Genomic DNA, 11,474 nt, shown 5'->3' with positions numbered 1-11,474 from the left:
GCATTCAGAGCCAAAGACCTCTTAGCCATTAGTCAACCATTAAACCCCCTACCCTTCTAAACAAACCCTTGGAAGATATTGGCGTCCTTGGTAACAAGAATAACGACCTTTTGGTCAGTCAAACACATGAGCCTAACATAAGTTTAGGTTGGTCTTACCATACCAGTTAAATTGACCCATGTTTTTCACCAAATTCAGATTTGGCCATCACAGCTCAGATCAATATTTTATTTACTAAACATGATATTAATAATGTACAAACAATAATAGGGGAAAGTAAGATACATCTGACACATAAAGACATTTTACTAAACACTAGCATAAGTTGTAAAGACCCTCAAGTCACTCACACAAATAATACCATGGCTAGTTTTATGCATGATACCCATAATGATTATATACCATGTACAATTAATAGTAATACTAAAATAGGTCACACTGAAAATTACGGTCAACAAGCCATAGTGGGTCAGTTTCAGCGTGACATCAAGGGTAATTCAAGCATGCATAATATGAGTGGGTGTCATAACATAACTAATTCTCCACACTAGGGTACTAAGGTCTGTTTACACTACCAAGTGTCCAGTGAGGTACGAGACAGTAGTCAAGCCATAATCTCAGACAACTTAGCATCTGCAACTACTGAGCAAGAATTACAGATGGTTGAGTTGGAAATAGTAGGTCAAGCTAAACGTCTCAGAGAGTTAAAGTTACAACAAAGGAAAAAAAAATTGTTGTCAATGAACAATGAAGCACATGAACTTGAGCTTGAAATGCAAGCCAGTTGCAGAGATCCTATACAGCAGACCTATCCTCGTAGAACTAAAATAACCAATGGGTCAGAGAATGCCAGGGGTGAATATAATCATATTGATAATTACTCAATGAGGGCAACTTCCAAGCCTGACCCAAATTTCAATAACATTGTTGACTTCAACTTGCCAAGCGGTGGTTATAGGGGATTCACATTGAGCAATAGGATCTCTGAACTTAAATCTATTATTAAAATAGACATTACCACTAACCCTAGAGATTAAATAAGCTATTTTGAAGATATGTGCCGAAGTCTTAATTTTTGACTCTCAATTGCGCTACCAAATTTTGACTTCAGTCTGGCCACATAAAGATATAAGAAATTATTACACAACTGTCGAGTTTAGGAGACGTTATTACAAGAGTCTTATTGATTACTTGTCAAATAGGGATGGTCAGCTTGGTAGGGTTCTTCTGCCTAGACCTGATTTCTAAACACTCTAAACTTTGGAACTGGAAGTCACGAAGTGGGAGGCAGAAATGAAAGACTCTAACACTTTAATAAAGTTTTTATACATTTACCTAGCTCCTGAACACTTAAAGGGTAAACTTAAGTTTAGATATAGACAATTTTAAGCGTCGTTGTAGGGACATTTGTGATGCAGATCAACAACGTACTAGAGAGGTATCGAAAAATGTTAATTACAGTGTTAATCGACCAAGTCAAAGAAAGAGTAAGTCTAACAATCACATGAATAGCTATAGACATATAGACCAAAACTCTGGCTACCAAAATAATGCAGACAACTATTTGGCCATCGAGAGTGTAATTTTTATGATACTAGAGTCTTTATGTAGATAATTTCCAGGGTCGGATACACCGAAACAATACCCCTGATGTCAATGGATATTAAGGCAGACAAAATAGCAATCACAACAATACAGGAAACACTGGGACTTTAGGTACTCTCTGTCACAGACATAGAAAGTTTGGGAATAACGCCTATGAATGCGCTGCCCGGGGGACGTGTGAAATGGCAGGTATCAGAGCTCAATGTCCGACAAAAAACAAATTCCCGTCTTCGTCGCAGTAAGAGGATCAGATAACGGGATTAAAAGTTCTCTTACAGAGACTGATAAACAGTTTCCCGAGCGTCCACTGCGCTGGATTTTTAAATTGGTCAAAAACTCTTTTGTTGACCCTAATAATTTGCCACAAAATCTTCAGTTTTTTTCAGATTTAAATACAAATGTTTTATTTTTAATCGGTTCTGTAAGTGAGATATCACTTCTACTAAAGTCTTGAACCAATGGAATTAACAAATATTCTCGCCCTAATAGCAAAAGTATCCAAGGAACAGACGACTCAGTAATTCACCCAGTTGGGAGTGCAGATATAGAAGTTAATGTTGGTGAATTAGGTACTTTCACACATACCTTTTGGATAACTACGGAGTCAAGGGGTTATGGTATCATTGGACTTGATTTTCTAATAGCAAATGAATTGGAAATATTGCCAGCCAAGTCACACTCCAATTACGCTCAGCAATTTCAGGCTGAAAGACAAAACTCTTTGTGGCTTCAGACTTTCCCAGCCCTTTTGAATCAATCAACAGTGTCGAACTGTTACACTCAGGCAAAAACTCTTTAGAAGAAAGATGTAAAGCATTACTTGCTAAATTTTCAGAAATTACTAAGAAGCCTGACTACTGTACAACCAAAACACAATCATTCCTTAGAGATAATAGTTGATAATTATTGTCCTAAAAAAGGGGTCGGCAAACTGCAGCCCGCGGGCCAACTGCGGCCCGCGAAGGGTAAATCTGCGTTAATTTTTTGAATTGAATGCAGCCCGCGAAAGAAAATTATGTGACCCTCGAGCATTAAATGTGGCCCACTGAGCAAAAATATACTTTTATTCAAATTTTTTTCAGTAGTTTGATTTAATTTGATTAATTTCGTTTAAGTTCCTGCATAACATTCTAAAAAAATTAAAAGACTTTACTGCTTTGGCTTAAAAAAGTGAAAAAGACAAATAAGCATTCGAATAGTATTTTTTTAACAGTTTCATAACAACTCGTTCTTACAACAGCAAGTTAATATCTGAAACAGAGTGTAAAGAGTGCTTGGATTTAGTAAGTTATATGATACTTATTCAATAAAAAAAACTAAATGCAAATGTTTTCCATTATGTACATTGAGTAATGCACAGTAATTAAGTAAAATTTCATTTCTTTACAACTTAAGTATTTAGTTTAACATGTAATTTATACCTATGTTACTATTGTAGATGTTTTATATATAACTATATGTTATATTTGAGTGTACACAAACACATTAAATATTACATAATAATATAAATTTAACTTTGTTATATTTTGGTTTTGACACGTTTTGATTTTTTAGAAATTTTCTGTGTACTTTAAATTGATTGCTATGCACACAAATGTATTCAGACGATCATTTTTTGAACCGCTTTTTTATTTAATACTTAGCTAGATTAAGTTGAGTTTAAAAATAATTTTTCATTATTATTGTTTCTATAAGTAATATTTAAGTGTGTACAGACACACTTGAAATAACATATTTGACATAAATTAAAAGAGTTTTTGTTAAGTATATATATGTTTTCATTTTTAAACAATACTTTTCGGCAAATTTTTGTTTTTTTTTGCCATTTTTTCGCGTTGTTTAATAAATTATAATACTTCTTTAATAATAACTCTCTCACTTATTAACATTTTTCTATCAAACTAAGTTATATCGGTTTGATACCGGCGGTTCAGGAGTGTGGCTCAGTACCCTTATACCCTGTTTAAATAATATCATCAGTGTAATTCAATAGCGTGGCTTTAGCTCCCCTATTCCCTAAATAACTTACATCATGACTAGTAATACCACTAATAATGAGAGTGAGCTTAACTTTACAAGACGAGTCAGTAACCGACTGTTAGAGCAAGGCGTCGAGCCCCGGCCTATTGACCCGCAATGCTCTACACTCCGTGGCAGGTCTTGTCCCACTGGACAAGTATCGACCACGAGTGTACGACAGCAATATTGTTTACCAAAACTTAAAATCAACACCTATTATACTTGCGCATTGCACCTTTGCTATTAAAATGTCTTTATCTATTGTTGTGCTTTGCATTGGAATTAAGCCGAGAAATTCTTCTAAAATTTCAGAGTTAGTGAAAACCCCTCTTATAAAAATTCTTAGATGAGCAGTATCTATAGTATCAGTGCTCTCATCTTAAAGATTAACTAAGGCCTTAATTTGATTTTTGCGGTTTTATAATCTTCAGACTTCTTCTAAAAATGAATTCTTGTTTTCATTGAAGACATAAACAAAAATCTTTTACTACTGCCAACACATATTTTTTTTTAAACTTTTCAATTTTAAACGGTATCTCCTTTTTAGTAATTACTTTTGCTACTTTATAACTTGCCTTAACAAATTTTTTCTGATCATTCTGTAGTTACAGGAAGATAATCATGTGCTTTGTTAAAACTGACTTAGGCAATTTTTTTTGTTTCGTTTCTCGCAATAACTCCTAACTAACGTTATTTTTATTTTTATTATTCGTTTTATATTTCACGTCTACTCTTTTTATACGCAATGCTTTATTAAGATAAAGAATTGCTGTAATGCTAAATAAAAAAAAGTTGTTTTTCTACTTCATAAATGGCTTAATTAATTTCTATACTTTAGTTAAAAATATTTAAGAAACTTAATTGTCCATTCAAGCTGACTTATAATATATATCTTTAAATATACTTAATTAACATTTGATAAACTTTTTTATCTCTTTATTTTGTGAACTTTATTCTAAACAGGGTTGCCAAACAAATAGACTAATTCTAAAAATTTAAAAAACTCAGACTAGGTTAAACCTGTTTAAGACATTTTTTAAAACTTAAGTGCGTGTAAAACTTTTCTTTCAAACACTTTGAACAAATCTTCAAATTCTCATAATAGTTTTTATGACTGTAGTGTAGTTTATTAGTTGTATTTTTTTTAGTTAAATTACATATTATGTACTATTTTATAATGATGATATTTTAGTTAGGTATTCAAGTTTGATTAACAGCAAGTTTTTAGCTTTTTCAACTTTCAATAAACTTGGGATAGTTTGATATAACTCAGTAATTTTTGCTTTTTAAGTGGCAGCCATGTAAAAAACTAATTTATTATAAATAAATTATTTTGTTACAACATTTGAGTATTAATTATGTTAAATTTCTTTTTAGTGTATTTACTATACAAATAGGTATAAATTTTATTTAGTTAACTAATTACTGAATTTTTAAAGAGTGAAAACTATTTAAAACGCAAACATTATTTTCGAAAGTTGATATTTTTAAAATATGAAAAAGCGGTTCATAATATAAAAAAATTATAAAAGTGCCCCAAAAGTGTTTTTCAAGCTCGGTTTTTATAGAGAACTAGATTGTAAGTAAAACGATAAAAAATTTAAGTAAAACTTATTAAGTGTTCGAGACAGTACGTAGTTTGTTAAGACTAAAGAATATTAGTCAATGTAAATTTTATTCTGATGATTATGTATAATTTAAATAGTGTTTTATGTGTGTCTAAAAGTCACTTAAAACAATAAACTGAATAAAACTAAATCCAAAAGATTATTTAAAGGTCACTAAAACTAAAACTGCGGCCCGTGAAGATTTTCGAAACTTAAAATTTGGCCCGCGAGCACCAACTGCCTGCCGACCCCTGTCCTATAATGACCAAGGCAAGGAGATGCGGTGGTACAAGAGAAGTAATTAAAGATCATTTATTTGATCCATTAGAGAGAGGTGCTGTAGTCCAGGATAGTGAAGATACATGTGCTTCTCTAGTTACTTGTGTACCCAAGAAAGATAATTGTCGTATCTGCCATGACTACACTATTCTGAATTCACATACACGTCCTTTATCATATCCGCTACCTCGTATAGACGAACTGTCTGAAATAATTCCAGGAGGTACATGTGTTTTTTCTACCCTGGATCTAAAAGAAGCTTATTACAGCTTGCCAATAGAAACAAGTTCTTAAAAGTATGCTGCAATAATCACGCATAAAGGAGTTTTCATTCCAAAACGTTGTATATTTGGATTAAAGAATGCCCCTACCAGATTTCAACAGATGATGAAAAGTATTTTTATTTCTTGTCAAACTTTTACATTTATTTATCTGGATGATATTTATTTTTTCCAAAACTGAGGAAGATTTTATCTCTCATTTAAAAGACAGTCTTTAAGATATTGTCTGACAATGGATTATACCTAAATACAAACAAATGCAATCTTGCTAAAACAAGATTAGGTTTTTTAGGTCATTCTGTTAGCATTGAAGGACTTAATGTTTAGGACTCAAAGGTTGAGGCTATTCGAGAATACCCTATTCCCACCACACGAAGAGACCTAAAATTTTTTTTAGGTCAAGTGAATTACTATCATCGTTTTGTTCCAAAGATTTCTGAGATAACTGTACCTCTCAATGAGTTATCTGGAGGTCCAAAATCTACTAATCGTGCTAAATTTAAACTCAAGGAAAGTCATATTCAAGCCTTTAAAAACACAAAAGCTATTTTAGCACATACGACTACCGTGTCTTATGAAGATCATAACAAACCTGTGATGCTATTTTCAGATGCATCTGATACCCATGTTGGCGCAGTTCTTGAGTAGGAAGGCGAGAACGGGGAGATGCGTTCTTTAGCATTTTTTTCAAAGATATTGCCACCACTTAAGATTGTTTGGTCAGCTTTTTATAAGGAACTTCGTGCTCTTTATTTAAGCTTTAAACACTTTCAATATAGAATTCTTTGCAGGAAGTTGTTGATAAGGACAGAAAGCAAGGCATTGGTTGGGGCCATTAACAATAATCTAAAAGATCAGTCACCTATGGAACAACGATACATCATGTTGATAAAAGAGTTTGATCCAGAAATAGCACACATAGCCGGATCCAACAACACAGTTGCATATGCTTTAAGCAGGCCACCTCAGATTACAGCCATGCATGTGAGAGCACACCAAGAGGATTCGGATTACTCGTGTAGTTCGGAATCTGAGTCTAGTGACAGCGAGCTGGACTTAGATATTTTTGATAACACTGAGCAATTAATAACTCCAGAAGTTCATGATTTGGATATGTCAAGCTCAGATGTAGAATCTCTTAGCCCTAAAACTTTGGATAGAGAGGCAATTGCAATTTTCCGAAGGAGGGAGCAAGGCCTTATTGACCAAGCACGCCTCTTAAAGAAAGAAGTCCAGTTCACAACATACAAAAACATGGCTTTCTTTATAGAGGATGGAATTAAACGATGTTGCCTGAGCCGTTGCGTCTGACTGTGTACAACGCAGCCCATAACAGGCTTCACTTGGGTTTTGAGAAGTCCATAGAAACCATAGCGAGGACTTTCAGGTGGCCTAAGTTAAGGGATGATGTTTTGAATTGCTTTGTTTATCTAAATATAAACTAACTTTTAAAAAAAAGTATGGCAGGCAGGCAGCATTTATCAAATCATCTTTCAGATTTTTTACTTTTACTCAATTAATTTATTTTTTTTGTATCTAAGTTGAGAACTTAAGTACAATTATTGATTGTTAAATTTATGAAAAAATTTGAAACAAAATCCTAAAATTTTGTTCTAAGATTATTTTATTAACATTTGCCGATCGACCGATGTAATATTGCTACTTAGTTACGCGAACCTAGCTATAAATTGACTTAAAACGTTATAACAATATCGGTGACGGTTACTTAAATATTTAGAATTGACTTAGATAAGTTATTTAGCTAAGTCGACTTAATAAAACGCAAATCAACTTAGACTATCATTTAAGCTTAGCTTAATTAAGTAGTATGATTGTTAGAATGCTTAAACTGATAGTATATAAAGAAATCGAGTCTTAGAAACAAAAAGCTGTATTACGATGAATAGAAAATGCGATAGAAAATAAAGCAAATTGTACAAATAAACTAATTTAATTCAAAAGTTTATATAGAAAACAGTCGCCATCGTACAAGGGGCGATTTTAAAATTTTGCGCTGTCATAAAATTTTTACTTTTTATCTTGCTATTTTACTAGTTTTAGCTTCCTATTGAATATTTGACCCTGAGGTAAAACTTAAATAAAAAAGTTCATTTTGTTTATGTAAAATATAGAGAAAAAAATCAAGTATGTACTTGTGACTCCTACTTTCAAGTAAATTGCATATTTTCATTCATATATTTTCTTATTAAGGTTTACATAGATCATAGACGATCGGAATACCTCTCACCATTTTATAACCTGACATATATGTTATTTGGGATCATAAATGGTTTGTAAAAATCTATGTTATTTACTATTAACTATCACATCATGATATTTCCAATTGTTTTTTGAAAAGTCTCAATTTAGACTAAGAAATAAAACTATACAGGGTTGCCAATTTACCTAGAAACCTGAAAAAACCTGGAATTTTTAACAATTTCAACATATAAAGTAGTAAAATTTCGATTTGACACAAAAAAGCTATCATATATATAAAAATATGAATCCCTTCGAGGCAGATCTTTTTGCAGTAAACGACTTACAGGAAACCTCAAACTTCTCAGACTCACAAACTGACCTTGAACTTAAAGTAAATTTTTTCAAAGAACGATATGAAAGCTTTTGGAATTAACAAAAACTAAAACAAAAGTATCCAATCATTTGAGAGGAATTTAGATTGTTGTCTATAGTTTTTCCTTCTAGCTATGTTGTTGAGAAAGCTTTCAGTTCAGTTATCAACATCTTGAGCAAGAGATCTAATTTAGATATTTTTTAAAGGAAGCTTTATTTTCTGATTAAAAATCAGATTAGAAAAACTTACAAGCAGTCATGAACCTCATCCTTCACGTTATATTAGACTTCAGTAGCAGACATTTTTTTATGAAAATTTTTTTTTTTTTGATCTTTTAAAACATTTCTTGTTTAACCTGGTTTGTATTGTATTTAAGTAGTCTTTTTATAATAAAAATTTTATTAAGTTATTTTTTCTACAACAGGTTTGCATAATGCCTAATGAATATTAATTACACTAGATTTCCTCTTGAGTCCGAACTTTTTACCCAAAAAAAAGTGCAAATTTATGTTTTATTAATTTTAACTTAAATAATGTCTATTACTAACTAAGTATTAATAAAACAAAAAATACATAATATTTGATAGCTATATAGATCTTTTTTTAATAAATGTTTGTTTTATGTTTTACTTGATTTCATGTTTATTCATAAAGTTATTGCATATATCATATTTAAATATATCATTTTGTAAAAAAATGGTAATAATTTTTGAGTTTGCACTTTTTGATTTTGTTCAAAGTGCGAACTCAAGCGGAAGTCTACTGTATTTATTAAATGGTTTATGTTTTAAATCTGTTAATAGTTTTATTTTAACCTGGTTATTTTTGTAGTTTGTATTTGTCGTTTTACATTGCACTAAAAGTTTTTATAGCAGAGTGATTAAAGTATTTGTTTGAAAGAAATTTATTTGACATATTTTTGTTATTACTTGTTTAATCTGTATAAATAAAAAAATCTTGATTACCATTAAAGTTTTTTTTTTTTCAAAAAGTTTTTTTTGGTTTTAAATGAGTATAGATTTGAGGTCTCATTTGAAATGACTTAAAATTTTTCATTTAAAAGATTCTTAAACTCAATTTTATTTTCTAACTTGATTTACTTTTGTTAAAAAATCTAGATATTAAGGAGTTTTAAATTATTAATACAACTGTTTTTTGTTTTATCTTAATTTTTAATATATTAGCAATTAGAATGTGTTGTTTATTTAAGTGGTTCAACACTAGCTTTTAGTTTTTCACTTTTTTTTTTTCTGGTAAATTATTATAGGCTAAAGACTAGAGAAAAATAAATTTAAACAGTATTAAATAAGCCATCAAAAAGACTGCTACAGTTACAAAACAAAATTTTAACCTAATTAAAAGAATTTTTTAATTGATTACTTTCTGTTCACAGAATTAACTGTAGAATATTTGATTTATTTTTTGAATTTAAATTAAGAAAAAAAATGTTAAAACTAAGGTTTAGTTCCCTAAAGGTTATTCCAAGTCAAATACTATTTAATGGTATTCTACTACAAAACCTATAGTTAAAAAAGTTTAAAATTAAATTTATATTTTTACAAGTAACTTGCTTATAATATATCTTAGTATTTAAATTAATAATTTTTCTGCATTAACTGAAGCTGTTGATGAAACCACTTTTCATGTGAGATAATTAACCAGTCAGTCAAACTTCCTTGAACTAGATCAGAAGTTATGGTTTAATATTTATTTTATTATGTGTAAAATAAACTGTTCATTCTTTTATAGTTTTTTAATCTTTGGTATAGTAATTTTAGAACATGCCTATTTATAAACTAATTTAAGTATTTTGTGCGGCTTACTTAGTGTTAACTTCTGAATGTCCGAAATTCGTTATATGAGAGATTGTTATAATGTCAGGTTTCAGTTAAGATTTCAAATGGGTAACGTACGGTTAAGATCAAGTCAAATTTCGACCCGCTAAGTAACTTGAAAACTACTTGTGCAAAATAAACAAAATTTAGTTTTTTGATACTTAATATTTTGAAATACACTTTCAATTTGGTTTTCAGTTCACAATAGTATTTCGTAGATCACAATAATGCTAAATCATTTTATTACAATTTTGCTCGAGTTTTTTAATTTTCTTATATTTTATTTTTTTAAATTATGCAGCCCGCAATTACACTTTTTAAAGATTTGAAACTAGAAACGATTTTTTAGTAAATATGAATTGCTGACTACAAAAGTTGTCCACCACTACCCTAAAAGTTTCATTAGTTTCAAAACAATTCATATTTAAACAGGATTGATTACAGATTACACAATGATTAATAATTAAGTATTTTTATACACTTCACTGGGCTTTTATAAAAACAACTGTAACTTATTTTCTCAAACCCTGTAAACTACTTTGAACACAACCCAAAAGTGCGTGCATAAAAGTACTAGTCTAAATTACATTTAAAGCAGAACTTTTTTTGGCTAAAAAGTTTGTAAACAAAAGAAAAACTACTTTGTAAAATCGTGGGGGGCAATTATTTTTTCAAACTTTTGAAAAGGGGGCGATTTAGTAAATGAGTTTGGGAAACCTTGATCTAAAATTTGCAGTAACCAGTACAATGGGTCTCTTTCTAAGACATTAATCTGGTTGTACTTACAATTAAGTTTACTGTAGGCTACTGGTTCGGGACGACTATACTCGGGACAATCAGAAATTAAAAACTTAAACTCATTTTGTTTAATTTCATTCCAGTTCCTAACAAGTAGGCTGCTACTAGGCCTAGAATAGTATATTTCCATAATACTAGTAGACATCTTTAAAGTTTTAATAAAATTTTTAACTGATTTTGGGTCACCATCTACAAAACGTAGAAAATGAAAAAGAAGAATTTACGGACTTAATTAAGGTGCGTACTCAAATATCCATGGTTACCATTTGCCGATCGACCGATGTAATATTGCTACTTAGTTACGCGAACCTGGCTGTTAACTGACTTAACGCGTTATAACAATATTGGTGACGGTTACTTAAATGTTTAGAATTGACTTAGCTAAGTTATTTATCTAAGTCGACTAAATGAAACGCGAATTAACTTAGACCAATGGTCGGCAGGCAGTTGGTGCTCGCGAGCCAAATTTCAAGTT

This window comes from Thalia democratica, chromosome 6 (assembly GCF_965202585.1).
Source record: "Thalia democratica chromosome 6, ktThaDemo2.hap1.1, whole genome shotgun sequence".
Lineage (NCBI taxonomy): Eukaryota > Metazoa > Chordata > Thaliacea > Salpida > Salpidae > Thalia > Thalia democratica.
This window is presented reverse-complemented; position numbering follows the sequence as displayed.